Here is a 16,406-nt window from a genome sequence, read left to right on the forward strand (position 1 = left end):
CTCCTTTTCCTATTTGGAACCAGTCTGTTGTTCCATGTCCAGTTCTAACTGTTGCTTCCTGACTTGCATATAGGTTTCTCAAGAGGCAGGTCAGGTGGTCTGGTATTCCCATCTCTTTCAGAATTTTCCACGGTTTATAGTGATCCACACAGTCAAAGGCTTCAGTCAGTTCAGTTCAGTCGCTCAGTCGTGTCCAACTGTTTGTGACCCCATGAATCGCAGCATGCCAGGCCTCCCTGTCCATCACCAACTCCCGGAGTTCACCCAGACTCACGTCCATCGAGTCAGTGATGCCATCCAGCCATCTCATCCTCTGTTGTCCCCTTCTCCTCCCGCCCTCAATCCCTCCCAGCATCAGAATCTTTTCCAATGAGTCAACTCTTCGCATGAGGTGGCCAAAGTACTGGAGTTTCAGCTTCAGCATCATTCCTTCCAAAGAAATCCCAGGGCTGATCTCCTTCAGAATGGACTGGTTGGATCTCCTTGCAGTCCAAGGGACTCTCAAGAGCCTTCTCCAACACCACAATTCAAAAGCATCAATTCTCCGGCGCTCAGCCTTCTTCACAGTCCAACCCTCACATCCATACATGACCACAAGAAAAACCATAGCCTTGACTAGACGGACCTTTGTTGGCAAAGTAATGTCTCTGCTTTTGAATATGCTATCTAGGTTGGTCATAACTTTCCTTCCAAGGAGTAAGCATCTTTTAATTTCATGGCTTCAGTCACCATCTGCAGTGATTTTGGAGCCCCCAAAAATAAAGTCTGACACTGTTTCCACTGTTCCCCATCTATTTCCCATGAAGTGGAGGGACCGGATGCCATGATCTTCATTTTCTGAATGTTGAGCTTTAAGCCAACTTTTTCACTCTCCACTTTCACTTTCATCAAGAAGCTTTTTAGTTCCTCTTCACTTTCTGCCATAAGGGTGGTGTCTTCTGCATATCTGAGGTTATTGATATTCTCCCGGCAATCTTGATTCCAGCTTGTGCTTCTTCCAGTCCAGCGTTTCTCATGATGTATTCTGTATATAAATTAAATAAGCAGGGTGACAATATACAGCCTTTTTCTGAAACTCTCTTGATTTTTTGATGATCCAGGGGGTGTTGGCAGTTTGATCTCTGGTTCCTCTGCCTTTTCTAAAACCCAATTGAACATCTGGAAGTTTATGGTTCACACATTGCTGAAGCCTGTCTTGGAGAATTTTGAGCATTACTTTACTAGCGTATGAGATGAGTACAATTGTGCAGTAGTTTGAGCATTCTTTGGCATTTCTTTTCTTTGGGATTGGAATGAAAACTGACCTTTTCCAGTCCTGTGGCCACTGCTGAGTTTTCCAAATTTGCTGGCATATTGAGTGCAGCACTTTCACATCGTCATCTTTTAGGATTTGAAATAGCTCAACTGGCATTCCATCACTCCACTAGCTCTGTTCCTAGTAACGTTTCCTAAGGCCCCTTGACTTCCCATTCCAGGATGTCTGGCTCTAGGTGAGTGATCAGACCATTATGATTGTCTGGGTCATGAAGATCATTTTTGTACAGTTCTTCTGTGTAGCCTTGCCACCTCTTCTTAATATTTTCTGCTTCTGTTAGGTCCATACCATTTCTGCCCTTTATCGAGCCCATCTTTGCATGAAATATTCCCTTGGTATCTCTAATTTTCTTGAAGAGATCTCCAGTCTTCTCCATTCTGTTGTTTTCCTCTATTTCCTGCACTGATCGCTGAGGAAGGCTTTCCTGTCTCTCCTTGCTACTCTTTGGAACTCTGCTTTCAGATGCTTAGATCTTTCCTTTTGTGCTTTGCTTTTCGCTGCTCTTCTTTTCACAGCTAATTGTAAGGCCTCCTCAGACAGCCATTTTGCTTTTTTGCATTTCTTTTCCATTGGATGGTCTTGATCCCTGTCTCCTGTACAATGTCATGAACCTCTGTCCATAGTTCATCAGGTACTCTGTCTATCAGATCTAGTCCCTTAAATGTATTTCTCACTTCTACTGTTTAATCATAAAGGATTTGATTTAGGTCATACCTGAATGGTCTAGTGGTTTTCCTACTTTATTCAATTTAAGTCTGAATTTGGCCATAAGGAGTTCATGATCGGAGCCACAATCAGCTCCTGGTCTTGTTTTTGCTGACTGTATAGAGCTTCTCCATCACTGGCTGCAAAGAATATAATAAATCTGATATTGGTATTGACCATCTGGTGATGTCCATGTGTAGAGCCTCTCTTATGTTGTTGGAAGAGGGTGTTTACTATGACCAGTGTGTTCTCTTGGCAAAACTGTATTAGCATTTGCCCTGCTTCATTCCATACTCCAAGGCCAAATTTGCCTGTTACTCCAGGTGTTTCTTGACTTCCTACTTTTGCATTCCAGTCCCCTATAATGAAAAAGACATCTTTTTTGGGTGTTAGTTCTAGAAGGTCTTGTAGGTCTTCATTGAACTGTTCAACTTCAGCTTCTTCACTGTTACTGGTTGGGGCATAGGCTTGGATCACTGTGATATTGAAAGGTTTGCCTTGGAAACGAACAGAGATCTTTTTGTCGTTTTTGAGATTGCATCCAATACTGCATTTCGGACTCTTTGGTTGACCATGATGGCTACTCCATTTCTTCTGAGGGATTCCTGCCTGCAGTAGTAGATATAATGGTCATCTGAGTTAAATTCACCCATTCCAGTCCATTTTAGTTCGCTGATTCATAAAATGTCGACGTTCACTCTTGCCATCTCTTGTTTGACCACTTCCAATTTGCCTTGATTCATGGACCTAACATTCCAGGTTCCTATGCAATATTGCTGTTTACAGCATCAGACCATGCTTCTATCACCAGTCACATCTACAACTGGGTATTGTTTTTGCTCTGGCGCAACCCTTCATTCTTTCTGGAGTTATTTCTCCACTGATCTCCTGTAGCGTATGTGCAGCTACCAACCTAGGGAGTTCCCCTTTCAGTATCCTATCATTTTGCCTTTTCATGCTGTTCATGGGGTTCCCAAGGCAAGAACACTGAAGTCGTTTGCCATTCCCTTCTCCAGTGGACCACATTCTGTCAGACCTCTCCACCATGACCCGTCCGTCTTGGGTGGCCCCACACGGTATGTCTTAGTTTCATTGACTTAGACAAGGCTGTGGTCCATGTGATCAGATTGGCTAGTTTTCTGTGATTCTTGTTTCAGTGTGTCTGCACTCTAATGCCCTCTCGCAACACCTACTGTCTTACTTGGGTTTCTCTTACCTTGGACGTGGGGTATCTCTTCATGGCTGCTCCAGCAAAGCATAACCCCTGCTCCTTACCTTGGACGAGGTCACCCCTCCTAACCTTGAAGGTGGAGTAGCTCCTCTCGGCCCTCCTGCACCCGTGCAGCCGCCGCTCCTTGGACGTGGGTTTGCTCCTTCCGGCCACTGCCCGTGACCTTGGACTGGGATAGTTCCTCTCAGCTGCACTTCTACACGGTCCGTCGCAGCTGGCATGCTTTTTAACTAGTGTGAACTAAGTCACACTAGTTAAGCCTAAATTAGTTAACATATATCAACATCAAATAAAATGGCCTCCCCACAAAATACCCTTGAAATAGTAAATAATACATCCACAAGACTGACCGATCTATGGTCTTAGAAATCAGGATTGTGGTTACCATTAAGGGAGAGGTGGGAGTGAATTGTCCTACAGGCCGTTTCTGAAGTGAGAGTCAAATTTTGTTACTTGACCTGAGTGCTAATTACATGGGTGCGTTTTGCCGAAATTCTTCCTGCTATAGAGTTGTGATTCAAGCAGTTTTGTAAAGTTCCATTAAAAGTTTACTTAAAAATTAGTATGTGCACAGCTGTCTACAAAAGCTCTTACATATTTAGCTTTTGGAAACAGCAGTAATGAATGCTGTAAGATCTACACTTAAAAGTCTGGAAATGCTCATCATTCTCTTAACCTGGTGAACCAGAACTACTCATTGCCTTGTTTTGACTCCCCTGAGTCAATACAAAAAACTGACTTTTTTTTCTTTAGACATTCCTATTTATTCTTATGGCTGGATTTCCGATCATGGTCAATGGCCAAGAGTGTCAGTGTAGCATTTATCAGTGTGGCCAAGTGTCACTATAGCGTGTAGCACACAGGGCATGTATCAGTGGCAGCCAGTCAAGAGGAGCAAAGTCAGGCGCTATTGACTAAACTGTTTCACATCTTTTGCTTTCACGAGTTAAATTTGGCTTTTGCCCAACTAATGGTTCAGTTCGAGTGGGAGTTTCAATTTTGAATGAGATGTCTCCAACTAGTAAGTAGCTATTAGTTGCTAAGATAGGATGGTAACAATAGTATTCACCGAGCTGATAGACAAAAAACAAACACACATGGTTATCATTACTCCAGCCATGCAACAGATAGAGTCACCCATTCCAGCATACATATTAAGTGCCTTGGATACGGACAGAAAAAGTGTCTGCTTAAATTAATTCATGAAGTGACACTTCTGGACCACCAGCCCAGATAATATCTCTTCAGAACAGAAAATTAATCTGTGCTTTCCAACTGTTCATGTTATTGCAGTGTGAAACCATCATATTGGTTACAAAATACAGATGAAAGACAGTGATGGCCATGCTTCAGTCCACCACATTCGTAATTTTGAATATTTGTGTTTGATCACTCAATTGCCCTCGGGCATAAGAAAGTATTCTAATCATATCGGTATTTGATAAAACAGACTGAGAAGTTTGGCTTTGGGTATAAAGTCTGGCTTCTTAACCTGTTTTCAGAGCATTTATGGAGTCACAATATCCCAGTCTTGAAGAAGATACAAAATAAGGTATAAAATATACAGATGTAAAAGACAATGTAAAAGAAAAAAATTTTAGTGTCCAGGAAGTTAGCAGCCTGTCATCCTACTCGTCTCTTCCATGTAGCCCTGTTGTTCATCCTGTTACTTTTTAAATGTCAATAATGCCTAGTTTGTCAGACATGCTTTATGTAGATTATTCAGTTCTGGCTGGTTTACACATTTGGGCATGGATACAGTGAGTGCTAAAAGCATGAATTTATAGACATAAGTGAGGGTAAAGTGAAAGGGACAATGTTACTTATGAATAAATTAATACACCCATGGAACTTCACCCAGCCAGATTGGAAACACAACTCTAGAACATCATTAAAAATTTAGTGTAATAAATAAACCCTGAGCATTATGAGTATTATACAATTAAATGAAATATACTCTTCATTTTGGTAATAATATAAATATATGAGTATCTAGAAATGCATTTTCAATATTTCAGTCATGATTATATATCATATTATTATTAATATCACCATTTTAAAGTAATTCCCAAAGGAGAAAATGAAAAGTAATACAAGATCAGAATTCACTGCTGTTTTCCAATCATTGGCAAAGGAAAAAAGAATGATTCAAATCATTAGCTTTAGTAAATACATTGCTTGTCTTCTCTTACTGGCTTCAAATTCTCTGTACATTTCCCAGCAATATAATATTTTGATTAAATATGACCTATTCCCTAGAATTTACAGAGGATTATGTACCAATCACATTTATTCTTAACATATCATGTGCCAATATGCTTTTGATTTTTGAGTCATGAATAACAGTCATATCATATTCTTATGATGAAAATGAAATAGTATTAAAAAACTAGGTATGCATTTTAATAAACATGTAATATTCTACATTTTAATATCAAGTTTTCATTCAAATTAAACTCTAGCTAATGTAGAAAAAAGAAGTGTATATATATGATCTAAATTTTCCAAAAAAATTCATGCACCAACAATGGATGCTGTGAATAAATTTGGATTATTCTTTGTCTGGGATTATGTCAATTTTGTTTGGTGTATTGTTTAAGGTAGGCAAGTGTGAATTAGACAAAGTCCTGTTTCGTCATGTGGGCAGTTAAGACCTGGCTTGAACACTGGAAAATGCTGACTATTAGGTCAATCAATACTAGGGAAGCAGAACCAATACTAGTGAAGAGTAACCATTTTGGCTGAATTCTCTGGGTCAACATCAGTCACCCATGTAGAAATATGCTCATGGTGTCGTTAATCTCAGGAGCCAAGACATTAAATATTTATTGAAGGCATCACCGTTGCTGCCAGTATCCCATCAACTTTGTATGAAAGTTTCCAGAGGCACCTAATTACACCTTACTGACCAAGTAATTCTCTATCTCGCCAAATACTTGATTTCCACTGAGTAAACACTGTCAGTACTGACTGAAGCATTATCTACACACAGGGAAGTCTTACGTCATGAATTGTTAGACCTGAGGTATCCTAGGGGATGCTTTGACAGTGAATTCAAAGAAACCCTATTAATTATACATAACAATTCAACATATAACATAATTGGTTCTAGAATCAGAATATGAATTTCACTTTGAGAAGAGACTAGTGCTTGTTACTTGTCAATTGTCATAAGGAGAAGGTAAATAAATTATTTCACAGGCTATTTATGAGGAATCTAAAGCATCACTACGAACAAAGCTAGTGGATGGAATTCCAGTTGAGCTATTTCAAATCCTGAAAGATGATGCTGTGAAAGTGCTGCACTCAATATGCCAGCAAATTTGGAAAACTCAGCAGTGGCCACAGGACTGGAAAAGGTCAGTTTTCATTCCAATCCCAAAGAAAGGAAATGCCAAAGAATGCTCAAACTACCGCACAATTGCACTCATCTCACATGCTAGTGAAGTAATGCTCAAAATTCTCCAAGCCAGGCTTCAGCAATACGTGAACCATGAACTTCCAGATGTTCAAGCTGGTTTTAGAAAAGGCAGAGGAACCAGAGATCAAATTGCCAACATCTGCTGGATCATTGGAAAAGCAAGAGAGTTCCATAAAAACATCTATTTCTGTTTTATTGACTATGCCAAATTGTGTGGATCACAATAAACTGTGGAAAATTCTGAAAGAGATGGGAATACCAGACCACCTGACCTGCCTTTTGAGAAACATATATGCAGGTCAGAAAGCAACAGTTAGAACTGGACATGGAACAACAGACTGGTTCCAAATAGGAAAAGGAGAACATCAAGGCTGTATATTGTCACCCTGCTTATTTAACTTCTATGCAGAGTACATCATGAGAAACGCTGGGCTGGAAGAAGCACAAGCTGGAATCAAGATTGCCAGGAGAAATATCAGTAATCACAGATATGCAAATGACACCACCCTTATGGCAGAAAGTGAAGAGGAACTAAAAAGCCTCTTGATGAAAGTGAAAGAGGAGAGTGAAAAAGTTGGCTTAAAGCTCAACATTCAGAAAACGAAGATCATGGCATCCGGTCCCATCACTTCATGGGAAATAGATGGGGAAACAGTGTCAGACTTTATTTTTGGGGGCTCCAAAATCACTGCAGATGGTGACTGAAGCCATGAAATTAAAAGATGCTTACTCCTTGGAAGGAAAGTTATGACCAACCTAGATGACATATTCAAAAGCAGAGACATTACTTTGCCAACAAAGGTCCATCTAGTCAAGGCTATGGTTTTTCCTGTCGTCATGTATGGATGTGAGAGTTGGACTGTGAAGAAAGCTGAGCACTGAAGAATTGATGCTTTTGAACTGTGGTGTTGGAGAAGACTCTTGATAGTCCCTTGGACTGCAAGGAGATCCAACCAGTCCATTCTAAAGGAGATCAGTCCTGGGTGTTCTTTGGAAGGAATGATGCCGAAGCTGAAACTCCAGTACTTTGGCCACTTCATGTGAAGAGTTGACTCACTGGAAAAGACTCTGATGCTGGGAGAGATTGGGAGCAGGAGGAGAAGGGGACGACAGAGGATGAGATGGCTGGATGGCATCACTGCGTGAGTTTGAGTGAATTCCAGGCATTGGTGATGGACAGGGAGGCCTAGCATGCTGCAATTCATGGGGTTGCAAAGAGTCAGACACGACTGAGCGACTGAACTGAACTGAAATGTATTATCATATAGTTGTATATCAATAGTAATGAAAAAGCATATTTGTTTCTCTTTAAATAACTATCACTCTTTTAATTTATGCATTTCACTTGCACTTTGCTTTTCTCATTTGTTAAAAAAATCAATTATTTGACTAGCAGTTTCAAAATATCTTTCCTATTAGAACCCTTAACATCATGCCACAAAGACATTTATTTCCTTCTTGATTCCTCTATTTTTACGCTGTTATTGATGCATTAAAATGACAATCTTATCTTAGATTTTTATTTATTGAGTAAAGAAATAAGTGTATGGAAAGTTACCAAATAAACGATATTCTCACACTTTGGAAGCCTGCCAAGCATGCTTTTAATTCAAACTATATTCAGAATGTGTGGGACCTTAGTACTATATTTACGTCATAGGAAAATGACCTCTTCCTGATATGTTCCATGCCCTGTAAATCTGAGCAATGTCGAAACTTCATTTTCTAATAAGTAAGACTTCCTTCGTGTGAGTTTCCCAGAGTCGTGGGTCATATGTGTATGTACGTGTGTGTGGTTATATATCTATATCTATCTATCTATCAATATCTATGAAGAGAAAGGAAGACTCAAGAGTAACCATGATAGGAAAGGGAATGTGCAAAAAAATAGAAAGACATTAGCAGATAGAAAATTTATTAGAGTAGGGGTTAGAGGCCTGGAGCTTGTCCCAGCATCATTGTGGACAAACTTTTTGAACTCCAAGAAACCATCCTTATATGTTTACATTTTTCATACATGTAAGATAATAATACACTCTTTATCCGAGGCTGCAGATTCTGTTTCCCAAATGTCCTCATTAGGTTCTCTCAGAAATCACTACTTTTTAATGAAAAATTCTTATTCCTCTAAATTCATTATAAACGTTTTGGTTAGGAATGCAATAAGGCAAAGCCTACAAGTGTTAAAAAAAAAAAATATATATATATATATATCAATGATGAGTTGGATTCTGATATCATGGTGGGATCAAACATAATGGATTATCATCATTGAAACACCCTCAGGTATTTTTCCACGTCTAATTTTTATAGTGTTAATGCTTCCTTCTCATGTAAGTCATACGCATTTGCATGTTACTATCATTAGTTTTGGTGTTGGTCATAGTTCATACAAACTAAAAGTATTTCACTTCACCACATCATATCATGTCCCCATATTTTACATTGTGGAAATTGTGACCCCACTCACTGTGTTATCACAGAGATACAAAGTATTTGCTTAAATAATAAATATTTTTAAATGATGAACTCAAAAAATGAGTAAAACCTTGCCTGTGAAACTCAGAGGTGTTACACTTAGCATAACCTTTAGCATTAAACTCATTTTATACGTCTTTTAGTGTTTGTGGTGGTGAAATGCACACTTCACACTACAGTGTATTCAACAATATGTAGGAAGTGAAAGACAAAAATACCAAGTAGGGAAACCTTTTGCTTAAAATCTGTACCTAAGTAGGAAGAGTGAAATGGGGCAGTGGCCAGAGTGGACTCTGGGAGCATACTTTCTGAGCTTAGCTCTTGCAAAGACCTCTCACCATTCTCAGACGCTTTTCCCATCTTCATGTTTGCATGAAGTAACTCATAGGAAGCACATCTAACGCTGTGAATATTCAATACAGGTTGATTCAATGGTTCATACAGATTGCCCTGGGAGTCTTTGGCTGTCCATGAGATTTCTCTAGGCTTCTGTAAAATCAAAACTATATTCATAAAAATATAAGGATATTATTTACCTTTTTCACTCTTTTCCTTAAGCTTTTTCACTCTCTTTCTTAAACTCTGGGGAGTTTTTCACAGACTATTTGAACTGTGAAATTATGAATATGGAAAATATGGAAACAGATATAAAAATTGAATATGGAAACAGTTATAAGAATTCAGCTTTCTTCAATTTTAGCCAAATAAGATTTGCATAATGTAAAATAGTACCTCTCTGTAAGTATTTTTGTTTTGGAAAATGCAGTTATTTCTATAACTACCTTCTAGCCATTGCAGCTTTGTTATTTTTTTTTCCTTGACTTTTGATCTTTGTGCTTATTGTTACTTGTGTCTCGAATATTCTGTCCCCCACTCTCTACTTGACATTTATGTCTCCACTTGAATGCCACTTCCTCAGAAAAGTTTCCCCAGATCTTCAACTTGAAGAAACCCTTGATCTTTTCTTACAGTGAGAAAGATATACTCTAATTTTTGACTTGTTTTCTTTGTAGCATTTAACATTTCTTGAAATTATATTGCCCATTTTGTTTCACTCTTTTATTATCTATAATCAATAAATCTCAAACATGTTTATGTTAAAAGAGAGAAATAAAATACAAAATGTCATGTACTTTGTCATGTCATTTATAAAAACTTCTAGAAATGTCAGACGTGTAGTGAAATGTATCCTGTGTCTGGAAATGGGGAGAGGAATTTACTACAAAGGGGTCAATGGGCCTTTTAGAATGAGGAGATTCTTTTAAACCTATACCCTAAGATAATTTCTCCAAAATAAAGACAAGAGTGTGTATGCTAAAAGGGCAAAATATGCACTTGGGAAAAATTCACCTGGAAGCATTAATCCCAAGACTAATCTTAGTAAAATTAATAGATTTTAAAATATGTAGCAGAAATAAATATCCTTTAGGTTTCAAGACATCCATGAAGTCATTTCAAAGGGACAGAAAGTCAGATTGGTATTATTTTGAGAGTAATTTACAAAGAAAGAACATGGAAGACAAACATTTTGAGGAACTCTAGAAAAGAATGCAGTGCTAAGACTTCATGTCCATCCAAGTGGTCATGTAACTATCAATATATATAAATCAGTTGTAAACACTCAAATCTGAAGAAAATGCCCAGCATCACAAGCCCTATGTGAGAAAGCTACCATGGGATGATAATGAAGAAATCAATGCTTCAGGAAGCTGGCAAAAGACTGGTTATCTTATTCAGTTCAGTTCAGTTGCTCAGTCGTGTCCGACTCCTTGCGACCCCATGGACTGCACCATCAGGCCTCCTTGTCTAACACCAACTCCTGGAGTTTACTCAAACTCATGTCCATTGAGTTGGTGATGCCATCCAACCATCTCATCCTCTGTCATCCCCTTCTCCTCCTGCCTTCAATCTTTCCCAGCATCAGGATCTTTTCAAATGAGTCAGTTCTTTGCATCAGGTGGCCAAAGCATTGGAGTTTCAGTTTCAGCATCAGTCCTTCCAATTAATATTCAGGACTGATTTCCTTTAGGATTGACTTGTTGAATCGCCTTGCAGTCCAAGGGACTCTCAAGAGTCTTCTCCAACACCACAGTTCAAAAGCATCAATTCTTTGGTGCTCAGCTTTCTTTATAGTGCAGCTCTCATATCCATACATGACTACTGGCATAACCATAGCTTTGACTAGACAGATCTTTGATGGCGAAGTGATGTCTCTGTTTTTTAATATGCTGTCTAGGTTGGTCATAACTTTTCTTCTAAAGAATAAGCTTCTTTTAATTTCATGGCTGCAATCACCATCTGCAGTGATTTTGGAGCCCCAGAAAATAAAGTCTGTCAATGTTTTCATTGTTTCCCCATCTATTTCCCTTGAAGTGATGGGACCAGATGCCATGATCTTAGCTTTCTGAATGTTGAGTTTTAAGCCAACTTTTCACTCTCCTCTTTCACTTTCATTAAGAGGCTGTTTAGTTCCTCTTCACTTTCTGCCATATGTTTGGTATCATCTGCATATCTGAGGTTATTGATATTTCTCCCGGCAATCTTGATTCCAGCTTGTGCTTCATCCAGCCCAGCATATCTCATGATGTACTCTGCATAGAAGTTAAATAAGTAGGGTGACAATAGACAGCCTTGACGTACTCCTTTCCCTATTTGGAACCAGTCTGTTCTTCCATGTCCAGTTCTAACTGTTGCTTCCTGACTGCATACATATTTTTCAAGAGGCAGGTCAGGTGGTCTGGTATCCCCATCTCTTTCATAATTTTCCACAGTTTGTTGTGATCCACACAGTCAAAGGCTTTGGCATAGTCAATAAAGCAGAAATAGATGTTTTTTTGAACTCTCTTGCTTTTTTTGATGATCCAAAGGATGTTGGCAATTTGATCTCTGGTTCCTCTGCCTTTTCTAAATCCAGCTTGAATATCTGGAATTTCATAGTTCACATGCTGTTGAAGCCTGGCTTGGAGAATTTTGAGCATTACTTTACTAGCATGTGAAATGAGTGCAAATGTGTGGTAGTTTGAGCATTCCCTGACATTGCCTTTCTTTTGGATTGGGACTAAAACTGACCTTTTCCAGTCCTGCTGGGACATTGCTGGGTTTTCCAAATTTGCTGGCATATTGAGTACAGCACTTTCATATCATCATCTTGTAGGATTTGAAATAACTCAACTGGAATTCCATCACTCCACTAGCCTTGTTTGCAGTGATGCTTCCTAAGGCCCACTTGACTTTGTGTTCCAGGATGTCTGGCTCTAGGTGAGTGATCACATCATCTTGATTATCTGGGTCATGAATATCTTTTTTGTATAGTTCTTCTGTGTATTCTTGCCACCTCTTCTTAATATCTTCTGCTTCTGTTAAGTCCATACCATTTCTGTCCTTTATTGTACCCATCTTTGCATGAAATGTTCCCTTGGTATCTCTAATTTTCTTGAAGAGATCCCTAGTTTTTCCCATTCTATTGTTTTCCTCTATTTATTTGCACTGATCACTGAGGAAGGCTTTCTTATCTTTCCTTGCTGTTCTTTGGAACTCTGCATTCAAATGGATATATCTTTCTTTTCTTTTCACAGCTATTTGTAAGGCCTCCTCAGACAACCATTTTGCTTTTTTTTGCATTTCTTTTTCTTGGAGATGGTATTGATTCCTGTCTCCTGTACAATGTCATGAACCTCTGTACCTAGTTATTCAGACACTCTATCAGATCTAATCCCTTGCATGTATTTGTCACTTCCACTGTATAATCCTGTATAATTCCATATGTAATTCCCCACAGAGACTGAGACAGAAGTGTGTTTGAGTGTCTCCTGTAGAGGTACGGGTCAGCAGTGACTGCTGTGTTTGAGTCTCTCCTGTAGAGGTACGGGTCAGCAGTGACTGCTGTGTTTGAGTGTCTCCTGTAGAGGTACGGGTCAGCAGTGGACTGCTGTGTTTGAGTCTCTCCTGTAGAGGTACGGGTCAGCAGTGGACTGCTGTGTTTGAGTCTCTCCTGTAGAGGTACGGGTCAGCAGTGGACTGCTGTGTTTGAGTCTCTCCTGTAGAGGTACGGGTCAGCAGTGACTGCTGTGTTTGAGTGTCTCCTGTAGAGGTACGGGTCAGCAGTGGACTGCTGTGTTTGAGTGTCTCCTGTAGAGGTACGGGTCAGCAGTGGACTGCTGTGTTTGAGTGTCTCCTGTAGAGGTACGGGTCAGCAGTGGACTGCTGTGTTTGAGTCTCTCCTGTGGAGGTACGGGTCAGCAGTGACTGCTGCAGAGGCAGGGCCTCTGGTTGCAGCAGACTTGGATATGGCATAAGCCCTCTTGGAGGAGATTGCCATTAACCCCACCATAAAAGTGCCAGAACTTACACAGGACTGGGAAATAGACTCTTGGCAGGCACAAACAGAAACTTTTGTGCATCACGACCCAGGATAAAGGAGCAGTGACCCCTCAAGAGACTGACCCAGACTTGTCTGGGAGTGTCCAAGAGTTTCTGGTGGAGGCGTAGGTCGGTGGTGGCCTGCTTCAGGGTTAGGGGCAGTGAGTGCAGCAGTACATGCATAGGACCTTTTGAAGGAGGTCCCCATTATCTTCATTACTTCCACCATAGTTTGGCCCCAGGTAAATAACATGGCTTCCCTAGTGGCTCAGACCGTAAAGTGTCTGTCTGCAATGCAGAAGACCCAGATTTGATCCTTGGGTTGGGAAGATCCCCTGGAGAAGGAAATGGCAGCCCACTCCAGTATTCTTGCCTGGAAAATCCCATGGACCCGGAGCCTGGTAGGCTACCGTCCATGGGGTCGCAAAGAGTCTGACACGACTGAGCGACTTCACTTTCACTTTCAAATAATAGGAAGGGAACACAGCTCCACCCATCAATGGAAAACTGGATTAAAGATTTACTGAGCATGTCCCCACTCATCAGAACAAGACCAAGTTTCCCCCTCAGTCAGTCTCCCCCATCACAAAGCTTCCATAAGCCTCTTATCCTTCTCCATCAGAGGGCAGACAGAATGAAAACCACAGTCACAGAAAATTAACCAACCTGATCACATGGACCACAGCCTTGTCTAACTCAGTGAAACTATGAGCCATGCCATGTAGGGCCACCCAAGACAGACGAGTCATGGTGGAGATTTCTGACAAAATATGATCCACTGGAGAAGGGAATGGCAAACCACTTCAATATTCTTGCCTTGAGAACCCTTTGAACAGTATGAAAAGGTAAAAAGATAGGACACTGAAAGATGAATTTCCCAGGTCGGTGGGTGCCCAATATGCTACTGGAGATCAGTGAAGAAATAACTCCAGAAAGAATGAAGAGATGCAAAAAAAAAAAACACCCAGTTGTGGATGTCACTGATGATGGAAGTAAAGTCTGATGCTGTAAAGAGCAATACTGCATAGGAACCTGGAATGTTAGGTCCATGAATCAAGGCAAATTGGATGTGGTCAAACAGATGGCAAGAGTGAACATTGACATTTTAGGAATCAGTGAACTACAATGGACTGTATTGGGTGAATTTAACTCAGAAGACCATTATGTCTACTACTGTGGGCAAGAATCCTTTAGAAGAAATGGAATAGCCATCAAAGTCAACAAAAGAGTCCAAAATGCAGTACTTGGATGCAATCTCAAAAATGACAGAATGATCTCTGTTCATTTCTAAGGCAAACCATTCAATATCACATTAATCCAAGTCTATGTCCCAACTATTAATGCTGAAGAAGCTGAAGTTGAATGGTTCTATGAAGACCTACAAGACCTTTTAGAATTAACACCCAAAAAAGATGTCCATTTCATTATAGGGGACTGAAATGCAAAAGTAGGAAGTCAAGAAACACCTGGAGTAACAGGCAAATTTGGTCTTGGCGTACAGAATGAAGCAGGGCAAAGGCTAACAGAGTTTTGCCAAGAGAATGCACTGGTCATAGCAAACACCCTCTTCCAACAATACAAGAGAAGACTCTACACATGGACATCACCAGATGGTCAACACTGAAATCAGATTGATTATACTGTTTGTAGCCAAAGATGGAGAAGCTCTATGCAGTCAGCAAAAACAAGAGTGAGAGCTGACTGTGGCTCAGATCATGAACTCCTTATTGCCAATTTCAGACTTAAATTGAAGGAAGTAGAGAAACCACTAGACCATTCAGGTTATCTTATTAGATCACCAGAAATTTTTCTCACTTTTTTTTTCCCATCACTAACCAATATCTGAAGTTAGACTGAATCAACACCATTTAGAACAGATAATTTATTACTGCTTATTATAAGGCCATAAAGAAGGCTGAGCACTGAAGAATTGATGTTTACACATTGTGGTGCTGGAGAAGACTCTTGAGAGTCCATTGTACTGCAAGGAAATCCAATCAGTCTCCCTAAAGGAAATCAACCCTGAATATTCATTGGGAGGACTAATGCTGAGGTTGAAGCTCCTATATTTGGCCACCTGATGCAAAGAGCTGACTTATTGGAAAAGACCCTGATGCTGGGAAATATTGATGGCAGGAGGAGAAGGGGAAAACAGAGGATGAAATGGTTAGATAACATCACCAGCTCAATGAACATTAATCTGAGCAAACTCCAGGAGATAGAGAAGCAAGGACTGGTGTGCTGCAGTCCTTGGAAACATCATAACCACTTTATATGTACTTGCTGCAGTCCTTTGAGACAGCTCTCTGTCTCAAAGAGTTGGACACAACTTAGTGACTGAACAACAACAATTACAAGGCTATATTTAAAGCTATATACATGTGTGTGTGTATACACACCCAGACATATACATTAATCTTATATATATATATATATTAATTTTATATGTAATATGTAGATTACTATATATGTTTCAAGGAGTTTCCCAGGTAGCTCAGTGGGTAAAGAATCCACCTGCATGCAGGAGATGCAGGAGGCACAGGTTTGATCTCTCATTCGGGAAGATCCCCTGGAGAAGGAAATGAAACTCACTCCAGTATTCTTGCCTGGAGAATCTCATGGACACAGGAGCCAGGCAGGCTACAGTCCATAGGGTCGCAAAGAAAGAGATATCACTGAAGTGACTGAGCATGCATATATAAATCAAATTTCACAGCAATACTGAAACATAGATACTATCACCCGACTTTACAGATGAGGAAGTTGCAGCAACTTGCTCAAAGTCAGACACCTTGCAGCTAATATAGCCAGACACCAGCATTTGCACACGCAGACCACAGACTCTCAGTAGGTGTACTCGTGCATGCAGCTCAGCGATGTCTCTCACTCCATCCAGG

The 16,406-nt window shown here is 40.0% G+C and overlaps 1 long non-coding RNA gene across 5 annotated transcripts in view; it reads left to right on the forward strand.

Moving 5' to 3' along the window:
* LOC147343521 (uncharacterized) overlaps window positions 1-16,406 on the forward strand; it is a 438,787-nt gene that overhangs the window by 296,497 nt on the left and 125,884 nt on the right. The window lies entirely within an intron of this gene.

The sequence above is a fragment of the Bos grunniens genome, chromosome 27 (assembly GCF_055505025.1).
Source record: "Bos grunniens cultivar Pamir isolate PY7600 chromosome 27, Bosgru_T2T1.0, whole genome shotgun sequence".
Classification (NCBI taxonomy): Eukaryota; Metazoa; Chordata; class Mammalia; order Artiodactyla; family Bovidae; genus Bos; species Bos grunniens.